Source organism: Symphalangus syndactylus, chromosome 20 (assembly GCF_028878055.3).
Source record: "Symphalangus syndactylus isolate Jambi chromosome 20, NHGRI_mSymSyn1-v2.1_pri, whole genome shotgun sequence".
Taxonomy (NCBI): domain Eukaryota; kingdom Metazoa; phylum Chordata; class Mammalia; order Primates; family Hylobatidae; genus Symphalangus; species Symphalangus syndactylus.
Window position 1 is genome coordinate 35,929,466 of NC_072442.2, and position 24,181 is coordinate 35,953,646.

General features: G+C 47.0%; 1 protein-coding gene across 2 annotated transcripts in view; it reads left to right on the plus strand.

Moving 5' to 3' along the window:
• The first annotated feature begins 955 nt into the window (after positions 1–955).
• DLX3 (distal-less homeobox 3) overlaps positions 956–24,181 on the plus strand; it is a 33,702-nt gene continuing 10,476 nt past the window's right edge. The window contains exons 1-2 of one of the 2 annotated variants that reach the window (XM_063628820.1): positions 956–1,127; positions 1,640–1,714. The gene's annotated coding sequence lies outside the window, so the exon portion shown is untranslated. The remainder of the gene's footprint in view (positions 1,128–1,639; positions 1,715–24,181) is intronic. The other variant, XM_055258038.2, reaches the window with a different exon arrangement.

The following is a 24,181-nucleotide window of genomic DNA, read 5'->3' on the forward strand; positions in this document are numbered from 1 at the left end:
GGCTAGGCCGAGGCAGTGTGGATCTGGAACAGGTATAAACTGTGCTACTCTTTGGTGCCCAGTGCCACTTTTCCTAGCCAGGACCAGAGCGGGATTATCACCTTCTCTGTCCCGCAGCTCTGCCCAGGTCTTAGTACCCCACTCACCCCGGGCCTCAGGAACCCTAAGGAGGGGCATAGGGTTGCTTTCCATTCACACCTGGGGCAGCACAGGGAACTGTGCCACAGGCCCCAAGACAGGCAGATGGAGGATGAAATACACAGGTCCCAGTCCCTGAGGCCACCTTACAGTGTCCGGCCCCCAGCCCTGTGCAGAAGGTCAAGGCAGAGGCGCCGAGGAGGGATGGGAGGATGCCTCCTGTGAGATGGGGTACAACTAGTGTCCCTTCTGAAGCTGACATCTGGCCTCAGCTGGGACTCTGGCGCCAGCGGGCCCGCAGGGGCTCACCCGCGACACCCTTTGTTCTGGCTGCCTCCCCACCTCCGCGGGCCCTCTGCTCCAGCTGGCATGCCTCAAGGACGCTTCGCGCCTGCTCCTTTGGCCCCCGGCTCGCAAGCAGCGGGGCCAGCACGTGACCCGAGCGCTAAAGGGGGCAGGGGATGGATGGATCTTGACCTTGCCATCTGGCCCCTCACAGATGTGCGGCTAGCTCTCCCTCTAGGAAATCAACAAATTTTTGCGCTTCTAACATCCAGGCCCCTCCCCTGAGGATGGTCGCGAGGAAGATCTGTCTCGGACTGCAGCTGGGGCCTTTGGATCCAGGGGAAACCAGGGCTATTCTTCGAGGGCGGGAGGGGGAGGGCCGCGAGGTCCGAGGGGAAGGTGGTCCCGCGCGAAGTAGCCGCCGCCGCGCCTCGCCCCGCCCCGCCGGCGGAGACCGAATCCGCCGCACCCCATAGGCAGAGGCCACCCTCCCCGCCTCCACTCCTGCTCCGCGCCCGCCCCACCCCGGCTCACTTTAAAAGTTTACTCGGGCTGGGACGCAGGGCAAAGCGAGCCATGGCTGGCTGCGTCGGGATGCTGCGCCTGGAGAGGCTGTGCGCCGGGAGCCCGGGGGTGCTGGGGGCCCGGGCCGCCCTCTCTCGGAGTTGGCAGGAAACCAGGTTGCAGGGTGTCCGCTTCCTCAGGTACTGGCCCCCCGCGGGAAGAGAGGGGGCGGGGCAGGTCCCCGGGAGAGGAACTTGGAGGTCCCGCCGAGCTTCGGAAGCCCCACCTCTGGACGAGTGCACTAGGGGGAAGATACCCGCCCCTCCCCCGCCCCCCACCAACACCTAGGCAATAGGAAAAGCTGGCTTGGCCTGGTGGACTTGGGTTGGGGGGGTTTGGTTGGTGGCTGCAGTGACTTCGAGTTCTGGTCAAAGACTCTCGATTCTTTCTCCTTTATGGGCACAGAGGGCAAGGAGTGTGGGCTTTAAGGAGAATATACCGATGGGGAGGGGCAAGTGCCAAGGCCTGGGCTGTACCCCCAGGACACTGCCTCTGAGTTGGAACCCCTTCACGGGCAAACTTGGGGATCAGCCCCAGTCTCCCCGACCCAGGCCACTAAACTTAGCAGTCTCTTGTCTCTTCATCAGCTGCTCACTAACATGGCTTTCATTCTTTGCTGCCTACTCCTGGGCCTATTTTCTTCTGTCCTCAGTGCAAGGGGTGGGATGGAAGCTGGCAGACAGAGGATTACAGTTCCCAGTAGCTTCACTGCCTCTGCAGCAGCACAGTAAGTAAAGCTTCCTTCCCGATGTGACCAGTCCCTGGGAGGACCCCGAGAGATGGCAAATGTGAAAGTGCTTGAGACACAGAGAGCAGGCTGCCACCCATATTATCAGCGCTGGTTAGCTTCAGCAGCACCACTGGGGAGCCCTGTGCACCACTGATCCTGTCCTACCACTCAACTCGGCCAGATACTAAGTCTATGGTCAGGACAGCACTTTCAACAACATCAGATGGGGTGTGGGCCTGGACATGGAAAAGGGAGAAGTCAGAACAAAGCTGTGTCTCAGAGAACTAGATTTGTTTTTGTTTTTAAAAAGGCTAAGTAGGAAGAGTTGGAGGGACATGCAGACTCCTTTTTGGCTAGAACTCCAAGATCACGCTTTCTGAACTTGCTGATTCCTGAATGCTAGAAAGCATGCAATGCTTTAACATCACTCTGCCTAATTTGCTGAGAAAACTAAGTGGATCAAGGCTGGTCAGTAGATGGGATTGAGATGAGGACAGTGGGGTTCTGGACTCATGGGTGCCCCCTCAGGCTGGGAGGACTCTAAGGAAAGTTACTCCCCAAAGTGTACATATTTTATCACACGAAATCAGGCCACAGGGGAGTCTCTCAGCCTACTCTGGCTCAGGAGGCTGCCGAATACAAAACAAACCAACCAACCAATAAATAAATAATAAATCAGGCCACATGGCAACATTTCTGACCTTTGACTTTTTTTAATCTATAAACAAAACAGGTCACTTACCTGCTACAGCCCCAGGACCTCTGAGAGCACCAAGCTTCAGAGAAATTCTTATTGCTGTGTCAGGAAGAGACTCATTTATCCAGACAGATGATTTTTCTGAGTGTTTGGCCTATTTCCTTTCTTCCCCTTCCACTCCCTTGTGCTTGCACCCTTATTGTCTGACTGCGGTGGTTTTACCTGATTTCTCTCCTACGTTTCCCCTTCAGAAGCTTCAGGGCTCAGGCCTGGCATGGTGGTTTATGCCTGTAATCTCAGCACTTTGGAAAGCAGAGGCGGTAGGATCACTTGAGCCCAGGAGTTCAAGGCTGCATTGAGCCATGATCATGCCACTGCACTCTAGCCTGAGCAGCAGAGCAAAACCTAGACTCAAAAAATAAAAATAAAGGCTGGGTGGGTGTAATCCCAGCATTTTGGGAGGCCCAGGCAGGCAGATCACTTGAAGTCAGGAGACTGGTTTGGCCAACATAGTGAAACCCCGTTTCTACTAAACATACAAAAATCAGTCGGGCATGGTGGCATGTGCCTGTAATACCAGCTACTAGGGTGTCTGAGACAGGAGAATTGCTCCAACCTGGGAGGCGGCGGTTGCAGTGAGCCAAGACTGTGCCACTGCACTCCAGCCTGGGTGACAGAGCGAGACTCCATGTCAAAAATAAATAAATAAAAATAAAAATAAAGGCCAAGCATGGTGGCTTATGCCTGTAATCCCAGCACTTTGGGAGGCTGAGGTGGGCGGATCACTTGAGCTCAGGAATTAGACCAGCCTGGCCAACATGGAGAAACCCCATCTCTACTAAAAATACAAAATTAGTCTGGCGTGGTGACGCATGCCTGTAATCCCAGCTACTTGGGAGGCTGAGGCAGGATAATTGCTCGAACCTGGGAAGCGGAGGTTGCACTGAGCCGAGACTGCACCACTGCACTCCAGTCTGAGGGACAGAGAAGGACTTCGTCTCAAAAAAATAAAAATAAAAATGAAAAAAGAAGCCTCAGGGCTGAAACCATCAGCAAACATTCCCAAGAACAGATTCTGTGTCATGCTAGCGCATGCTATGGATATAGAGGCCACAGAACTGAGTCCTCACCCTGCTAGGAACTTGGGGCCTCATAGGAGAAGAAATAAATCAAGGTGAGCACTATTCGGTGTTGCAAGTGCCATGGTGAGGAATGCGCTTGGACTTTTGTCCTCTGTTTTCTCTGATCTGCTCACACACAGCCTGCTTTCCTGTTGCCCAACACCCAGGCCTATTACTTACCAGATCCTTGTTTTGCCTGAGAGAAAAGAGCAAGAACTTTGAAGTTAGACTATCCTGGATGACAGCCCTGGCTCCTCTCCCTGTTGGTCGTATGACCTCTGGTATGTTACATAACCTCTGAGCTGGTTAATTCGTCACTTACTACCTTCTTGCTGTGTTGTTGGGCTGATGAATAAAAAAAGCTTGCTCTTGTTGTCAGCCTTTCCTTTGAGGCAGGGCTGGTCCCTGGAAACCCTTGACTGGTGTCTGGGTGGGAATTCTGACTGATTTGAAAGTAGGAGAAGATCCCCTCCTTGGTGGCCTCTTTATGGAACCCAATTATTTCTCCTAGCTGATTGCCAAGATGGTGACTTCCACCCAGCTACATGTCCAGTCCTTGGGTCTGCTGGACATCCTCCTCTCCATTTGACTCAGGGCTGTCCAGAGTCTTTTTCTTTTTCTTTTTCTCTTTTTTGAGGTGGAATTTCACTCTTGTTGCCCCAGGCTGGAGTGCAATGGCATGATCTCGGGTCACTGTAACCTCCGCCTCCTGGGTTCAAGCAATTCTTCTGCCTCAGCCTCCCAAGTAGCTGGGATTACTGGTGTGCACCACCTGCCCAGCTAATTTTGTATTTTTAGTAGAGATGGGGTTTCACCATGCTGGTCAGACTGGTCTCAAACTCCTGACCTCAAGTAATCCACCTGCCTCAGCCTCCCAAAGTGCTGGGATTATAGGCGTGAGCCACCACGCCCGGCCCAGAGTCTTTCTCCCCAGAAGGAAAGAAAAATCTGTCCTTTGCTCTCCAGAACTCCTCACGACCAACTCCTTCCCCCTGTCCACGTGCCTCCTTCCCCAAGGAAGGTGGATGGGTTAGTCTGGGGCTTCAGCGAACCTCCAAGGAAGGAATTCAAGGAGAAACCTGGGCTGAGCAGGCTTCCTCCAGACCTCCCCTAAAGCTGGCCTGGGGCTGCCTATGAGGCAGCTGCATCCAGGGTGTTGGGAACACTCAGAGCTGGGAAGGCAGAGAGATCAGTGGCTAAAGCCTCTCAGAATTAGGTGTGGTGCTCAGAGCTTGGGATCCAGTGACTTGGTGCTGATGGTAGGGATAGAGGGGTAAGTGGGCTTTGTGGACCACCCTCCATGGGGATGGCTATGATCACATAAGACTGTGGACCTAAGGGAAAAATCTGAGGCAAAAGTAATATAAGTAGAGAGTTTATTTGGGCCATGTTTGCAGAATGCAACCAGGAGCATAGACTCAAGTTGCCCTGAATATATGATCTGATGAGCAGCAGTTACAAGTGGGTTTTTAAAAGAAAAGAAGGCCGGGTGCAGTGGCTCACACCTGTAATCTCGGCACTTTGGGAGGCCGAGGTGGGAGGATCACAAGGTCAGGAGTTCGAGACCAGCCTAGCCAATATGGTGAAAGCCTGTCTCTACTAAAAATACAAAATTAGCTGGGCATGGTGGCTGGCGCCTGTAGTTTCAGCTACTTGGGAGGCTGAGGCAGGAAAATCACTTAAACCCGGGAGGCGAAGGTTGCAGTGAGCCGAGATCACACTACTGCACTCCAGCCTGGGCAACAGAGCGAGACTCTGTCTCTAAATAAATAAATAAATGAAAAGAAGAGACAGTTCGTAAGTGATTTACCAAGAATGTACATTAAAATGATATAAGCTATTGATTCATTATACTTTGTTCTTTGTATCACAAATTTTGTTAACATGAAAGTAATGGGTCAAACAGCTGGTTAGGAGCAAAATGCCTTTAAACAATTGTCCCTGGGAAGGAAGGAGCATGACTGAAGTCCCACACTCATGTCTCTCTGGGCTTGATACATTTTGCATACATCACATAGCTCAGACAGCTGCTGAGCTATTTTTCTGTTCTTGTGACCACCAATTTACACACACACGGAAAACTACAAAATGCTGTTTCTATAGGAGCGCCTTGTTTTAAGCCTGGAAGTGTTTTGGGTGGTAACAATAAATAGTTACAAGAAATAGACTCTTCCCATAATTTCCAAAACATGATTTATGAATGATTTGGTAATGATAGCCCTGTGCATTCCACTGGGGATCCTCCAGTCTAAATGTAACAGTAGAAAATAACTGTGAACTTGGCTGCTGGAATCAGTGAATGGTATAAATCTGTTTTAGTTACCCTCCTCTACCTTGAATGCTGTACATTGCTGCAGTCTACTGTGAAGCATGTAAAGGTAATAAAAAGATGAATAAGTTTGTTTTCACTGACAGAGCTATTTTTCTAGAAGGAGTCTACGGGGGAAGTCCATAGACACTGATTCAAGGCAGAAAGTTTGCAGTACCATTAAAGATGTCAATCAAAGCAGGAGGAATCTGGTTTGTGGAAATGGGAGGGGGAGACTTCCCAAAGAGCCTGGGGTTAGAGCCTGATCCCTGAAAGGATAGGTCTGCAGCTTGAAGCCTTTGTACTTCCGTGAAATCTCACTTGTGCTTCAATCGTTATGAACCCTGGTGTGATCATAGCTCGCTATAATCTCAAACTTCTGGGCTCAAGCGATCCTCCCATCTCAACCTCCCAAGTAGCTAGGACTACAGGTGAGTGCCACCATACCCAGATCATTTTAAAATTTTTTGTAGAGATGGGGTTATGAAGTATTACCCAGGTTGGTCTCAAACCCCTGCCTCAAGCCATCTTCCTGCCTTGGCCTCAAGTGCCGGGATTATAGGGGTGAGCTGCTGATCCCAGCCTCTATTTTACTTCAATCTACAGATGAAACTTTGGAGCCAGACAGATCTGGATTCAAATGAACCACTTTCTAGCTGAGTAGTTTTTTTACTTAAGTCGAACTTGACTTTTTTTTTCTTTATTTTTTTGGTGGAGACAAGGTCTCGCTCTGTCACCTAGGCTGAGTGCAATGGCACGATCACAGCTCTCTACAGCCTCGAACTCTTGAGTGATCCTCCTATCTCAGCCTCCCCAGTAGCTGGGACTACAGGCCTGCATCACTACACCCAACAAATTTTTGTATTTTTTTGTAGAGATGGTGTTTTGCCATGTTGCCCAGGCTGGTCTTGAACTCCTGAGCCCAAGTTACCTGCCTGCCTCAGCCACCTCGCAAAGTGCTGGGATTACAGGTGTGAGCCGCCACACCTGGCCTTGACTTTTCTTATGTATAAATAGTGTGTTGTGAGGGTTGAATGAGGTCCCGTAAGAAAATGCTTAACACACAGTTTGATGCCAAGAACATGTTCAACCCATCGCATGGGTCAGTGAGCAACCTGTCCTAGTGGTGAGCTATTTTACAGGAATGCTTGTGTAATGATGGCTTGGCCCATTCTTACAGTGACCCTAAAGCCCACAGTATAGTAACTGTGTCTGGGAAGTAGGAGGGAGAAGGTTCCAGCAGGGTAAACTACCTAAGCAAAGGTGGGGCTGCTGGAGATGGGTGGACAGGCCTGAGCTTATGCTGAAGATGGGAATAAAGCTGGTCATACATTCAACAGGCCAACATGCAGACTGTAATTTCATCTTCTGGGTTGGTCTTGCCATGGGAGTGTCCTAATAATGAAGAGTAGAAACAATTCTGCCAGTGCCTCTCCCTTTAGAACTAAACATGTTGTATTTCTAGCTTACAAATCATGCTTTATAAACCTCAGTGACAGGCATGTATTCCTCCACTTGGGAGTTAGTTGACAGGAAAGCAAATCCCAGCCCTACCCGTCCTAACTTAGTGTGGCTTTAGGCAAGTTACTCAACCTCTGCAGACCTTAGTTTGTTTGTAAAATAGGCTGTTTGGACAAGATGTGCTCTACCTTTGGGAGAACATTCTGTGATTCCTAAAGAGGCTGGAGTTTGAGCCTGATCCGTAAACCCAATAAGGCTGTGATTTGAAGTATGCAGCCTTCATACGTGTGTGAAATTTCACTTGGTCTCTTACAAACCCTGAGTATGCAGCTTCCTAACCTGACATTCTGTAATTCTGTAGTCTCCTGAGCAAAGAGAAGCATCAAGTTTTGTTTTATACACACACACGCACACACACACTTAAATATGTTTTTCTTTTTCTTTTTTTTTTTTTGAAACAGAGTCTCCCACTATCACCAGGCTGGAGTACAGTGGCACGATCTGGGCTCACTGCAACCTCCGCCTCCCGGGTTCAGCAATTCTCCTGCCTCAGTCTCCCAAGTAGGTGGAATTACAGACACCTGCCACCACGCCCAGCTAATTTTTTGTATTTTTAGTAGAGACGGGTTTTCACTATGTTGGCCAGGCTGGTCTCAAACTCCTGGTCTCGTGATCTGCCCGCCTTGGCCTCCCAAAATGCTGGGATTAGTGGACTCAAACAATCCTACTTCCTCAGCCTCCTGAGTAGCTGGGATTACAGGCACAAACCACCATGTGCACCTGGCTACCTCAAAGGTTTTCTTCCTAGAAAACTAATATCCAGCCTTGTATGTGTTTTAGTAATCCTATCAAGGGACAAGTGTCTTGACTCAGCCCCCATCCCTGACTCCTAGGACTCTTCTCCTGGGGTCTCTGTCCAGCTATTCCAAAAGAAAACCTGCAGCATGGATGCCTCCTGACTCCAAGTGTTTCAGGCTACTCTGTCGCCTGGGCTGGAGTGCAGTGGCGTGATCACGGCTCACTGTAGCCTTGACCTCCCAGTCTCAGGTGATGTGCCCACCTCTGCCTCCCAAATAGCTGGGATTACAGGTGTGCACCACCATGCCTGGCTAAATGTTTTGTATTTTGTTTTGGTAGAGAGAGATTTCCACTTTGTTGCCCCAGCTGGTCTCAAACTGCTGGGCTCAAGCGATCCTCCCGACTCAGCCTCCCAAAGTGCTGGGATTACAGGTGTGACCCACCACACTGGCCCTTCTATGTCTTCTTGAGAGAGTTTTCTGAACCCAAATTATCACTTCTTATGTATTTTCTGTACATACTTACAAACAGACACCAGTGGTTCCATTCAAGATGCTGAAAATGGGCCAGGCGCAGTGGCTCACACCTATAACTCAGCACTTTGGGAGGCTGAGGTGGGAGGATCGCTTGAGCCCAGAAGTTTGAGACCAGCCTGGGCAACATAGGGAGACCCCATCTCTACAGATAATACTTTTTACAAATTGGTTGGGTGTGGTGGCATGTGCCTGTGGTTCCAGCTTCCTGGGAGGCTGAGGCAGGAGGATTGCTTGAGCCTAGAAGGTCGAGGCTGCAGTGAGCCGTGATCATGCCACCACACTCTAGCCTCAGTGACAGAGTGAGAGCATGTCTCAAATAATAATAATAATAATAATAACAAAACAAGATCCTGAGAATGGAAGCTTCCACCAATATAGAGTATCTTGTTCAAAATCTTTACTGGGCTGGGCACGGTGGCTCATGCCTGCAATCCCAGCACTTTGGGAGGCCGAGGCAAGTGGATCACCTGAGGTCAGGAGTTCGAGACCAGCCTGGCCAACATGATGAAAACCCATCTCTACTAAAAATACAAAATTAGCTGGGCATGGTGGCATGCACCTGTAATCTCAGCTACTCGGGAGGCTGAGGCAGGAGAATCTCTTGAACCCAGTGGGTGGAGGTTGCAGTGATCTGAGATAGCACCACTTCACTCCGGCCTGGGAGAAAGAGGAAAACTCCGTCTCAGAAAAAAAAATTTTTTTTTTTTTACTGTCGTCCTTACTACTCTTTGTAGTCGTTTGTAGTTTGTTCTTTGTAGTTGGTGTTTTTCATAGGTCACATACTCCTCAGGGAGGTTATGTCGAGTGGTAGAAAGATCATGGGGCTTTAAGATATTATTACATAGAGTAAACTGCACAGATCTTTTTTTTTTCTTTTTTTTTATTTTGGGACAGAGTTTCACCCTTGTTGCCCAGGCTGGAGTGCAATGGCGCAATCTTGGCTCATCGCAACCTCTGCCTCCCGGGTTCATGCGATTCTCCTGCCTCAGCCTCCCAAGTAGCTGGGATTACCGGCATGTGCCACCACGCCCGACTTATTTTGTATTTTTAGTAGAGATGGGGTTTCTCCACGTTGGTCAGGCTGGTCTCAAACTCCCGACCTCAGGTGATTTGCCCGCCTCGGCCTCCCAAAGTGCTGGGATTACAGGCATGAGCCACCGCACCTGGCCTGTATCTGGCTTTTTTTTTTTTTTTTTTTTTTTGAGACGGAGTCTTGCTCTGTCGCCCAGGCTGGAGTGCAGTGGCGCAATCTCGGCTCACTGCAAGCTCCGCCTCCCGGGTTCACGCCATTCTCCTGCCTCAGCCTCTCCGAGTAGCTGGGACTACAGGCGCCCGCCACCACGCCCGGCTAATTTTTTTTGTATTTTTAGTAGAGACGGGGTTTCACCGTGGTCTCGATCTCCTGACCTCGTGATCCGCCCGCCTCTGCCTCCCAAAGTGCTGGGATTACAAGCGTGAGCCACCGCGCCCGGCCTGTATCTGGCTTTTTTTGCTCAGAAACCAAGGAGTGCTTTTGGGAGGAGCAGCTCATTAACCTTGACAAAAACTCACAAAAGTGAGTTTTACATATTAAACAGCTCAATGTTTCAGAGTTCTGTATGTATTCTAGTATTATTCCTTTGTCAAACATATGGCTTACAAATATTTTTCCCCACTTTGTAGCTTTTTTTCATCCTCTTAAAAGGGTCTTTTGCAGAGCAAAATTTTTTAATCCTTTTTTTTTTTTTTTTTTTTTAATTTTTTGAGAAAGGCCTCACTCTGTCACCCTGGCTGGAGCACAGTGGTGCAACCATGGCTCAGTGCAGCCTCAACCTCCCAGGCTCAAGTGATCCTCCTGCCTCAGCCTTCCAAGTACCTAGGACTATGGGTACACGCCACAAAGCCCAGCTAATTTAAAAAGTTTTTTCATAGAGATGGGATTGCACTGTGTTGCCTAGGCTGGTCTCCAACTCCTGTGCTCAAGTGATTTTCCCACCTCAGCCTCCCAAAGTGCTAAGATTACTTTACAGACGTGAGCAACTATGCCCAGCCCATATAGCAATTAAAAAAAATTTTTATAAAGTCTAGTTTATTAAGTCTAGTTTATTAAGAAGTCTAGTTTAGTGAGTTTTTTTTTTTTAGATGGGGTCTCATTATGTTGCCCAGGCTGGTCTCCAACTCCTGGGTTCAAGCAATTCTCTTGCCTCAGCTTCCCAAGTAGCTGGGACTACAGGTGCATGCCACTGCACCCAGCTCTCAGTGAGTTTTGTTGTTGTTGTTGTTGTTTGTTTGTTTTTAATGGATCATGCTTTTGGTGTCAAGCCTAATAACTTTTTGCCTAGCTCTAGATCCAGAAGGTTTTATAAATTTTTTAAGTTTTACATTTTACACTTAAGTCTGTGATTCATTTTATTTTTGCTTATATAGAATGTGAGACTTAGTCAAAGTTCGTTTTTGTTGTTGTTGTTGTTGTTATTTTTTTTTTTTTGAGACGGAGTCTTGCTCTGTCACCCAGGCTGGAGTACAGTGGCGTGATCTCGGCTCACTGCAACTTCTGCCTACTGGGTTCACGCCATTCTCCTGCCTCAGCCTCCCGAGTAGCTGGGACTACAGGCAACTGCCACCACGCCCGACTAATTTTTTGTATTCTTAGTAGAGACGGGGTTTCACCGTGTTAGCCAGGATGGTCTTGATCTCCTGACCTTGTGATCTACCCGCCTTGGCCTCCCAAAGTGCTGGGATTACAGGCGTGAGCCACCGCGTCCGGCCTGTTGTTGTTATTATTTTCCTGTGACAGAGTTTCACTCTTGTTGCCCAGGCTGGAGTGCAATGGTGCAATCTCGGATCACTGCAACCTCCGCCTCCCGACTTCAGGTAAATTCTCCTGCCTCAGCCTCCCGAGTAGCTGGGATTACAGGCGTGTGCCACCACGCCCAGCTATTTTTTGTATTTTTAGTAGAGACAGGATTTTGCAATGTTGTTCAGGCTGATCTTGAACTCCTGACCTCAGGTGATCCATCTGCCTCGGCCTCCCAATGTGCTGGGATTACAGGTGTGAGCTACCATGCCCAGCCAGTTCTTTTTTTTTTTTTCCTCAGGCTCTTTTTGTGCTTTTAATGGCCAGCATGCATTAAAATGGCCATCAATTAAGAAAATGACCATTTAGTAGTGATCTTTTGGGGATTTTATTTGTCACAACAGCACCTTCGTCTTGAACAATAGTTGCACATTGTAACTAGTATAAATATGTCACCTATTTATTCAGGTACATAAAAATTATAACTTTATTTCAGGATAAAACAGCTATTACAGGTTCAGACTCAGCAGTTCAGCATTGTCCTTCCTGCACAAGCATTGGCCATCTCTACTCCCATATCAACGACCACTGGAAGGTCAACCACTAGCCTAGTGTCTGTGCAAATTAGGCAAAGGAGCCCCCCAAGAGGATGCAGCCCCATGGCACGTGGCTTGGTGAGTGGCACATGGACTAGAAGAATGAGATCACAAAACTTTGGGTGGTGTACAAGGGAGATGGGAAGGGAGAGCCTGCCTTTCGACTGCCATGAGCTAGGAGATACATTGGACCAATGAGCTAGAACACAAGAGTGAATATGTTGAATGAGGACTGAGGACTTTGCTATGAGTACAGCATGTGAATTTCATGGACAGATCAGGGCTGTTGCTTATTGCATAAATGTTGGTCTTGGCTGGGCACAGTGGCTTATGCCTGTAATCCCTGCAATTTAGGAGGCTGGAGTGGGAGGGTTGCTTGAGGCCTGGAGTTTGAGACCAGCCTGGGCAACAGAGCAAGACCCTGTCTCTACTAAATAAATAAATAAATAAATCCCAGCTCAGTGTGTGGCTTCTGCCTATAGTCCTAGCTACTGGGAGGTTGAGACAGGAGGATCACTTGAGCCTAGAAGTTTCAGGCTGCAGTGGGCCATGATCATGCCATTGCACTCCAGCCTGGGCAACAGAGCGAGAGCCTGTCTCAAAAAAAAAGAAAAAAAAGTTGGTCTTGACCTTGACCCTTTACGTGACAGGTGCTGTGGGTCTCCTGCCCATGCCAAGAAGTTGCTTCATCTTTTGGATGTTGTAGACACCCTTCGTAGGAGATCATCAAGCCCCTTGTATTTTCCCTCTTCAAACTTTCATGTGAAAAAAAATTTGAAACACAATTACATGGAAAAATAACAAACACCTGTGTGTCTGACAGAGAATAAAAATTTAACCTTTCTTGTTTTCAGAAAATTATAAATGAAAGAAAACACTACAGATCAAGTTGAAGTCCCTTTTCTGTCCCTCCTGCAGCCGACCCCCACCAGAGAGCCACCATCATAAATTTAATATATGTTGTGCTGAAGCACATTTTATACTTTTAGCATGTCTCTGAATCCATAAATAGTACAGTTGTCCCCCAGTATCTATGGGGGGTTGGTTCCAGGACCTCCCTTGTATACCAAAATCCTTGGATGCTCAAGCCTGTGATATAAAATGGTGTCATATAACCTATGTGCATCCTCCCATGTGCTTTAGATAATCTCTAGACTACTTATAATACCTAATACAGTATCTACACATCACTTCATTTGTGTGGATTCAACATAGTACTTAGTGAGCAGCAAGTTCAAGATCTAAGTTATTAGTTTTACCTGCTGTATAGCAGTCCATCCTATGACTATATCTTTAGCAGTGAAATTGCTGTGCTGAAGAGTTGACATTTTCAGCTTTTTTACGTATTGCTCTGGTGAGACTGTGCTACTGTGACCACTAGCAGCAACCAAGTTTTGCTGTTTTCCCACATCCTTGCAAATATTTAGTATTGCTGGAGTTTAAAGTGTCTGCTGCTGGGCTCAGTGGCAGTTTGCTTTTCGGAACTTTGTGGAATTTCTTTTCCCAAATATTTTTCTTCTTTCTTTTCTTTTTTTTTTTTTTGGAGACGGAGTCTCGCTCTGTCACCCAGGCTAGAGTACGACGGCGCGGTCTAGGCTCACTGCAACCTCCGCCTCCCAGGTTCAAGAGATGCTCCTGCCTCAGCCTCCCGAGTAGCTGGGATTACAGGTGTCTACCACCACACCTGGCTAATTTTTGTATTTTTAGTAGACACGGGGTTTCACCATATTGGCCAGGCTGGTCTCAAACTCCTGATCTCAGGTGATCCACCTGTCTCCGCCTCCCAAAGTGCTAGGATTACAGGCCTGAGCTACCATGCCCGGCCCCAATATTTTTCAATCTAAGGTTGATTGAATCCACAGATGCAGAAACCATGGATACAGAGGGCTGACTATATCTTGTATCATTTGATTTGTTTTTAAAGTTTATATTTGTTTAAACATGGAAAGTACTTAGAATCATGTTATGTGAGTAATAAGTGCTCTTAGTCTTGGATTTTTTGTGTGTATCAATAAACAATACATATTTTATGCTTTTTTTTTTTCAAGAGACAGGGTCTTGCTGTCTCCCAGGCTGCTGGAGTGCAATGACGCCATCATGGCTCACTGCAGCCTCAACCTCCTGGGCTCAAGTGATCCTCCCACCTCATCCTCCCAAGCAGCTGGAACTACAGGTGCATGCTACCACACAGCTATTTTTTTTTTTTTTTTTTTTTTAAGAAATGGTCTTGCTATGTTGCCCAGGCTGGTCTCAAACTCCTGGGCACAAGCATTCCTCCCACTTTGACCTCCCAAAGTGCTGGGATCACAGGCATGAGCCACCGTGTCTAGCATTATTATGCTTTTATAATTTCAGCAAAAATAGTATCGTAGCTCTCTTCTTCTTTCATACAGTAGTATGTGTTTTACAGATCTATTCGTCTCAGATTGACATAAGTTGAGACGTGTAGATCTAAGTTATTGGTTTTACCTGCTGTATAGCAGTCCATCCTATTACTATATCTCTAGCAGTGAAATTGCTGTGCTGAAGAGTTCTTTTTTAGGTATTGCCCTGGCGAGACTGTGCTACTGTGACCATCAGCAGCAACCAGGTTTTGCTATTTTCCCACATCCTTGCAAATATTTAGCATTGCTGGACTTTAAATTGTTTGCTGCTGGGCTCAGTGGCACGACCCTGTAGTCCTAACTACTTTGGAAGCTGAGGTGGAAGGATCACTTGAGGCCAGGAGTTTGAGGCCAGCCTGGGCAACATAGACACTATTGCTTAAAAAAATGAGTTTGTCACTCTGGTGGGGGTGAAAGAGTATCTCGTTGTGGTTTTAATTTATACTTCCCTGATTACCAGTGAGATTGGGCATCTTTTAAAATGTTTATTGGTAATGTCTTCTGTGTCTGTTCTGTTCCTATTCATTGCCCATTTATTGTGTGAGATTATTTGTCCTTATTGATTTGTGTTTTTTAAAACACAGGCTAAATATTAATCCTTTGTCTCTTATATATAAAATGAAATTTATAAATCCAGGCCGTTGCTTGTCTTTTAGCCTTGTTGATGATGTATGTTTCTCTGTGGACCTAGGGACCAGCCTCCTATTGGGGGCAAGGAGCAGAGGTCAGTCCATGGCTTGGAACAAAACAGGATATTGCTTTCAATTTCATTTTGAAAGCCTCACTGGTGGCTAGCTAGTATGACACCCTCCCCAGGAAGCAGGGGGTGGCCTCAGCATGGGGACTGTTCCTGCAGTCTCTGGGCCCCTCACAACTCAAGATTCTGAGTCCTTCATCCTCCCTCCCCAGTGGCTTCTGAAGAGGCCTTCCCAGGGCCTGAGGCATTTCCACCCCCCGACAGGGGCAGGGTCCACCTGTAAACCTCTGGCCCAGGTTCCAAGAACCTCTACCCAGCAGGTAATATGTCACAGGAGGCAAAACAAAAAGCTTCTCCTCTTATGTTCTCCATGGCAGACCTGTTCGCCCAGGCATTTGCAATCCTCCCTGCCAACTGTGGCTCCCTCAGAGCCCAGCTCTGCCTGTGGTCTCTACACGACCGTGTCAGAAAGAATCATGCAATCCTTTGTGCCCAGTGACCTCTAGCCCCCGACTTTAGTTGCCAGCCCTGAGTGTCACAGAATGCCACAGCTATTTCACCTGCATTGCCCTGAACCAGCTGGCTCATGTTTTCTGTCCAGTTCCTGCTGGTAGGCAAGGCTGGGCTGGGCAGGGCTAATGCTGGGGCAGAAGGCTTTCCAGGTGGGCCCAACCAGGTGGCTGCACAGGTAGGGTGCAAAGCCACTATGGGTTGGTGCCAGGAGAGGTGAGCTGGCTCACAAGAGCAGAACAATGAGAGAAGAGGCAGCAAAGAAAAAGAATCAGACACCACAAGGAGATGGAAAAGTCAGTGTGTGCTCAAGGACTGCCAAGTGGGAGGCCTAGTGGGGGCAGCTGCTGAAGGGGCCATCCCGGGAGGAGCTCCCCATGGGCTGGAGGCACTCAGAGGGCTCCCCATCAGCCTGGAGGGCCCCCAGGGCAGGATGTGGATGGGCTGCAGAGTAAAGAGCAGTACTCTTGGAAAAGGGTCCAGATTTGCCACCCATCAGGGTCAGAACCTTAAGAAAATGAACTCCTTGCTTCTTCATCCTTAAAAAGAAATGATCTGAGAGTAATGTGAGAATCATATGAGACACCCAGGCTGTGCAGTGGTGCACAGTGCTCACTGCAGCCCCGATCTCCCCAGGCTCAGGTGATCCTCCCACCTCAGCCTCCCAAGTAGCTGGGACCACAGGTGCACACCACCACACCTGGCTGATTTTTAATTCTTTTGTAGAGACGGGGTCTCAATATGTTGCTCAGGCTGGCCTGAGCTCCTGAATTCAAGCGATTTTCCTGCCTTGGCATCCCAAAGTGTTGGGATTATAAGTCGTGAGCCATTTTGCCTGACCATGTCTTCATTTTTTAATGGCATAGTGTTGCATTGTATATGCTCTCTAATTTAGTTATCTAATCTCTTACTCGTAGGAATAATTTTTTTCCCAGTTCTTTGCTAAGCAGCAATTAATGTCTCTATTCATACCTTTAGGCATTTTTTAGGTTTTCTTTCTTTTTTTTTTTTTTGAGACAGAGTCTCGCTCTGTTCCCAGATTGGAGTGCAGTGGCGCGATCTCTCCTCCTGGGTTCAACCGATGTTCGTGCCTCAGCCTCCCAAATAGCTGGGACTATAGGTGCATGCCACCATGCCTGGCTAATTTTTGTATTTTTAGTACAGACAGGGTTTCACCATGTTGGCCAGGATGGTCTGAATCTCCTGACCTCGTGATCCGTCCCCCTCAGCCTCCCAAAGTGCTGGGATTACAGGCGTGAGCCACCACGCCTGGCCAGGTTTTTGTTTGTTTGTTGTTTTTATTTTTTAGAATAGATCCCTAAAAGTAGAATTGCCAGGAAGCAAAACAGCTTCTCCCCTTAGATTCTCCATGGCAGACCTGTTTCAAAAGGTATGCATATTCAGAATGTTAATAGATATTACCAAATCAGAAGGAATCCAGATTTACAGGTTTTGAAGCTAACACAGTTTGGGATGCCCTCTTTCTAAACAAGAATAAAAAGCTCTTAAGTATCAGATTTTGTGCAAACTGAAGATTGATTTAGAATAAAAAAAGAATTTGCTACCAATTGCTGCGAGCTTGAAGATTCTCTTTTGAGCTCTCTTTAAGCAATTTGTCAGAAATGCTGACAAATAAATGCATTGATTTTGCATTTATGCTTCTTGATTTGCAACCAGCCTTCTCTCTCCAATTTCCAGGCATGCCCAGCACTAGGGTGGTAGGGAGGGGCCAGGCTGGGGGGCATGCTAAAGTTTAAGTTTCTTAGGCTTCCTGCCTCTGTACTTACCACCTTCTAAAAATCTTATACCAGTTTACACTCTGGTATATTTCTCCACATCCTTGCCAACATTCCATATAATCAATAACTCTTGTTTTTATGTTGAAATTCATAGCCATTTTATTAATCTTCTCTACTTGGGGAGTTTTTTTTAGGCCCTATTGAATGCAGCGTGATCATCTAGTGCTGTAGCTTATCCTAAAATAACCTTTCCCACTGATTGCATAAAGCCAGCAAGAACATGAACCTACTTGGGTTACAAGGATTAACTCTTATTTAGCTGCAACTGCTTTCTAGTACTGCTTATGAATATTCTTTGACAAAAGTGCCTATCATGGAAATTTGAAATTAAACATAGACTTCTCTAGAAAGACAGCAATCTTTGGTTTGGGTAGAGGATTACTGATTTGTTCTATTTTCTCTTCTTGTAATATTTCATTTATTACAGTATCAGACAGGTTGAATTATTTTATATCTATATATAATTTTTTGGAATAGCAGCTTTTTGGCCCTGGTGGTATAATAATTTAGATAAATGATCAAAAGGAATTGAGTTTGAAATATCAGCCACTGGCTGGGCGCAATGGCTCACACCTATAATCCCAGCACTTTGGGAGGCCGAGATGGACGGATCACTTGAGGTCAGGAGTTTGAGACTAGCCTGGCCAACATGGCAAAACCCCATCTCTACTAAAAATACAAAAAAGTTAGTTGGGCGTGGTGGTGCATGCCTGCAGTCCCAGCTACTCCAGAGGGTGAGGCAGGAGAATCATTTGAACCAGGGAGGTAGAAGTTGCAGTGATCTGAGATCGCACCACTGCACTCCAGCCTGGCGACAGTGCGAGACTCCGGCTCAAAAAAAAAAAAAAAAAAAAAAAAAAATGAAAAGAAAAGAAAAAGAAATATCAGCTGCTAAAGGATCAGAGACTAGATATCTTCCCCAGCCCCCGAGTTTCTCTCTCTGCAAACACACACACACACACACACACACACACACACACTTTTGCCACCATTTGAAAATAAGTTGCAGGCATCATAATATCCGTATTTTTCATCTTTGCTTATCTCCTGGGGAACAAATGCCTCATGGTTGTTTTTCTTTGATCTGTGACATGGGCACCTCTTCCTATGCTTACTGGCCATTTGTCTTCCATCTTCTGTGGCTTTATGGCAGATTTGGTCATTATTATCTTCTGTGTGTAAGTGTCACTTGGTCTGTTTTAGTGGAAAAATGTTTGCAATTAGGTAATGTGGCTTTTTTTTGAGAGAGAGAGACTGGGGCTCACTCTGTTGCCCAGGCTGGAGTGCTGTGGCATAATCACAGCTCACTGCAACCTTTAAGTCCTGGGCTCAAGTTATCCTCCTGCCTCAGCCTCCTGAATAGTTGAGACCACAGGTGCATGCCACTACCCCTGGCTAATTTTTAAATTTTGTATAGAGACAGGATCTTACTGCATTGCCCAGGCTGGTCTTGAACTCCTGGACTCAGGGAATCCTCCTGCCTCACCCTCCCAAAGTTTTGGGATTATAGGGAGCTACCATGCCTGAGTTACATGAGGCTGTCAATCAACCTTTTTAGTAGCATCTTGGACCAGTTGCTTAACTTTTTCATCTCAACGTTCTCCATCTTTAAAACAGGAATAAAAGTCCTTATCTCCCACACATTGCTGGGACAGTTTGCCTCGAAAACCTGTATGATTGCATTACTGAGGAGATACTCAGTGTTCCCTTTCTCTTCTTTTCAGATACCCTGCAGATTTACCCATCTCTGCCTTCCCCTCTGAGAGTGCTTATCTTTTTCATAAAGCAGAATCATTACATTCCCGACGTGTCATCAAAAGCGTCTACAGGCTGGGCATGGTGGCTCACGTCTGTAATCTCAACACTTTGGGAGGCCAAGGCAGGAAGAATGCTTGAGCTCAGGAGGTCAAGACTAGCCTGGGCAACATAGGGAGACATTCTGACTCTACAAAAAAAATTTTTTTTATTATCTAGGTCTGCTGGTACATGCCTGTGTTCCCAGCTACTCAGGAGTCTGGGATAGGAGGATCGCTTGAAATTGGGAGGTCAAGTCTGCAGTGAGCTGTGATCATGCTGCTGCACTCCAGCTGAGGCTTCAGAGCAAGACCCCATCCTATCTTTAAAGAAAAAAAATTGTAAAGCTGCCCTCTGGATCTTGCTGGAGCCTTGCATTCAGTAAGCCATATTCTAAATGAACAACTATGTGTCATCAGCTGCTCTGTGCTCCTGAGCCTGTAGAACATGCATCCACATCTGAAACAGGTTGGCAGGGCTAACAGTCACATTGTACCGTGACTGTCCAGAAAACACATCCTCAGGAAGGAAAAGCCCATGACATTCAACATTGGGACTGTTTATTTTCTTGAGTAATTTCTAAGACAGAGATCATGAACAGATGTGTTTTCTTGGCTTGCCCAGCTTTATTTATTAATGTATATATTTTGCACAGACGTGTTATGTGCTGCTTTAATTTTTCTGACAGAATGTTAAATAGGTACTACAATGTTGCTAAATTTAGTTTATTAATTATGACTATATTGGCAGTAGCTTAAGCCCTAGAAGGTTTTATTTTTTAAAACTTCGTGTTGAAATATATGACAGATTCAGAAAAGTACGCCTTTTTATTTTTTGGAGACAATCTTGGCTCACTGCAATCTCTGCCTCCTGGGTTCAAGTGATTCTCCTGCCTCAGCCTCCCGAGTAGCTGGGACTACAGGCGCCCGCCATCACAGCTGGCTAATTTTTTGTATTTTTAGTAGAGACGGGGTTTCACCGTGTTAGCCAGGATGGTCTTGATCTCCTGACCTCGTGATCCGCCCACCTCGGCCTCCCAAAGTGCGGGGATTATGGGATTACAGGCATGAGCCACCGCGCCTGGCCTATTTTTTTATTTTTATTTTTTTGAGGCGGAGTCTCGCTCTGTCGCCCAGGCTAGAGTGCAGTGGCACGATCTCGGCTCACTGCAAACTCCGCCTCCCGGGTTCACGCCATTCTGCTGCCTCAGCCTCCTGAATAGCTGGGACTACAGGCGCTGGCCACCACACTCGGCTAAGTTTTTGTATTTTTTTAGTAGAGATGGGGTTTCACCATGTTAGCTAGGATGGTCTTGATCTCCTGACCTCATGATCTGCCTGCCTCAGCCTCCCAAAGTGCTGGGATTACAGGCGTGAGCCACTGCGCCCAGCCAAGAGACTATTTTTTAGAACAGTTTAAGGTTCACAGAAAAATTGAACAGCTAGTACAGAGTTTCCATCTACCCTCTTGCCTCACCGGACACAGTATCTCTTATTATTAACATCCTACATTAGTGTGATACATTTGTTACAACTGATGACTCAATATTGATACATAATTATTATTAATTAAGGCTGGACATGGTGGCTCAGGCTGGTAATTCCAGCACTTTGGGAGGCTAAGGCAGGTGGATCGCTTGAGGCTAGGAGTTTGAGACCAGCCTGGCCAATAGGGTGAAACCCCATCTCTACGAAAAATACAAAAATTAGCCGGGCATGGTGGTGCATGACTGCAATCCCAGCTACTTGGGAGGCTGAGGCAGGAGAATCGCTTGAGCTTGGGAGATGGAGGTTGCAGTGAGCCGAGATCCCACTAGTGCACTCCAGCCTGGGCAACAGAGTGAGACTCCATCTCAGGAAAAAAAAAAAAAAGCCTTTTTTCCTTTGTCAAAGATCAATTCACTGTATTTGTGTAGGTCTACTTCTGGGCTCTCAATTCTATTCCATTGGTCTATTTCACTATTCTTTCACCAGTACCACATTGTCTTTTTATTTTATTTTATTTTATTTTATTTTGTTAGAGATGGGGTTTCACCATGTTGCCCAGACTGGTCTTGAACTCCTGAGCTCAAGTGATCCTCCCATTTTGGCCTCCCAAAGTGCTAGGATTACAAGCATGAGCCATCGCACTGGCCCAACATTGTGTCAGGCAGTGTCAGTCCTCAGACTTTGTTTTTCTTCTTCTTCAGTATTGTGTTGGCTGCTTTGGGTCTTTTGCCTTTACCTATACATTTTAGAATCCACCTGTCAATATCCACAAAAGAACTTTCTGGCCAGGCGCGGTGGCTCACGCTTGTAATCCCAGCACTTTGGGAGGCCAAGGCGGGCGGATCACGAGATCAGGAGATCGAGACCACGATGAAACCCCATCTCTATTAAAAATACAAAAAAATTAGCCGGGCGTGGTGGCGAGCGCCTGTAGTCCCAGCTACTCGGAGAGGCTGAGGCAGGAGAATGGCGTGAACCCGGGAGGCGGAGCTTGCAGTGAGCCGAGATCGCGCCACTGCACTCCAGCCTGGGCGACAGAGCGAGACTCCGTCTCAAAAAAAAAAAAAAGAACTTTCTGAGATTTTGAGATTGCATTGAATGGATAGATCAACTTGGAAAGGACTGACATTTTAACAGTCTTCCTCTCCATGAATCCATGAGTCTCTCTCCATTTATTTAGATTTCTATTTGTCTCATCAGAGTTTTATGTACTCATATAGATCTTGTACATATTTTGTTAATCCTCCTACCTTACCCTCCTGAGTAGCTAAAACTACAGGTGTATGCCATCACACCTAGCTAATTTTTTTTTACTTTTCGTACAGATAGGGTTTCACTGTGTTGACCAGGCTGGTCTCGAACTTCTGGGCTCAAGCAGTTCTCTTGCCTCTGCCTCCCAAAGTGCTGAGATTACAGGCATGAGCCACTGCACCTTGCCAGAATTTTCTAAATAGACATCATGTTATCTGTGAACAAAGGCAGTATATTTCTTCCCTCCCAATCTCTCTCTCTCTCTCTCTCCGTGTGTGTGTGTGTGCGTGTGTGTGTGTGTGTGCGTGCGCATACACACATTTTATTTTTCTTTTGAGACAGGATCTCACTCTGTCACCCAAGCTGGAGTGCAGTGGTGTGATCATGGCTCACTGTAGCCTCAAACTCCTGGGCTCTAGCCATCCTTCCACCTCAGCCTCCTGAGTAGCTGGGGACTGCCCCTGTCTAATTTTTTGGATTTCCTTTTTTGTAGAGATGGGGTCTCACTGTGTTGCTCAGGCTGGTCTCTAACTCCTGGGCTCAAGCAGTCCTCCCACCTCAGCCTCCCAAAGTGCTGGGATTACAGGTATGAGCCACCACAGCCAGCTAATTTTTGTATATATATATATATATATATATATATATATATATATATATATATATAGTAGAGATGCAGTTCTGCCATGTTCTTGGCCTCCCAAGTACAATTCTTTTTACTCTGAGATGTTTCAAACATATAGAAAAGTACAGAGGGTAGTATAAAAAACACCCACATGGCCAGGGCCTAGCTCCATCAAATTACCTTCTGACTGCTAAACCTGCAAGCTGAATGCCTGCCCCATAGAGATTAACAGTCAGACTGCCTGGGCTCAAATCCTAAATCCACTTACTTAGCTTCCCGTGCCTCAGTTCCATCCTCTATCAAAAGACAGACATGAGAGTGCCCACCTCATAGGGTTGGGAGCAGTGAATGAACTCATATATGTAGATGGCTTCGAGGAGTGCCTGGCACACAGTGACCACTCAATGAAAGCCAGCTCTTGTCAGTTCATCTTCTCTCTCGACTCAACGGAATAGATAATAATCTGCTATAAGGCCAACCCCTTTGGAGGAGTTCCAGATCCTTCCCCTCCCACCTACTCAGGGATGGCACTCGTGATTAACCCTTCTCTACTGGAGGTGATAATTACATCTAAACAGGCTGCTCCCATTTCAAACACACTCTCACACACCCTCCCAATACGCCAAATACCCTCCAGCTACCGCCCTCTGCCTCCCTCCTCCTTTCACAGCCATCAGGACAGAGTGGCTGGCACGTGTTCTCCTCGTTGCCTCCCATCCCACTGGCCCCTCAGCCAGCTGTGAACCGCTTCCAGCTCCCCACTCCCCTTACTCACTCTTCCTGATATTATCAACCTCCTCGAGACATTGCATAGTAGGTGCATCTCAGTCCTCACCCTGCCCTGACTACAAATCCACAGCAAGATTTGACCTTGCTGACTACTCTCTCCTCCTTGAACCCTCCCCCGGCTCTCCCCACACCCAGCTCAGGGTACACTCTCTCTGCACTGCTTCCCACCTCCTTCTGACCCGTCTCTCACAGGTGCTGCCTGGACCTTTGCCCCGTGTTCTCTCACTCCTTTCCTGGACCATCTCACCCATGCCAATGGCTCCACTTACCACAAGAAGCCAGATACTCACAATTTACATCTCCAATCCCAGCTTCTTTACTGATTTTTCAGATCCATGTTGCTAACTATGGCTAGGACTGCCCTTCCTAGATATCTCAAAGACACTCAAACTCAGCATGATCACAGTTAAGCTGATGGCACAACCACTTTGGAGAATTGCTTGGCAGCCTCTTCTAAAGCCACACATGTGCCCACCTGGCGGCACAAAATTCCACCCATAGGTACCCAACAACAGCATAGATGCATGCACCAAAAGACATGTACAAGAATGCTCATAGCAGCACTGCTCATGATAGCCCCAAAACGGAAACTACCCAAATGCCCATCAACAGTAGAACAGAAAAATAGATAATGATATATTCATATGAGAAAATATCCACATTACAGCAATGAAAACGAACAATCTATAAATATAGCCAACAATATGGATAAATCTCACAACATAATGTTGAGCAAAAGAAGCCAAACGGAAAAGAATACAGCCCTCCCTTGTTCATGGGAGATTGGTTCTAAGACCTTCCTCGGATACCCAAATCTGTGGATGCTCAAGTCCCTGAT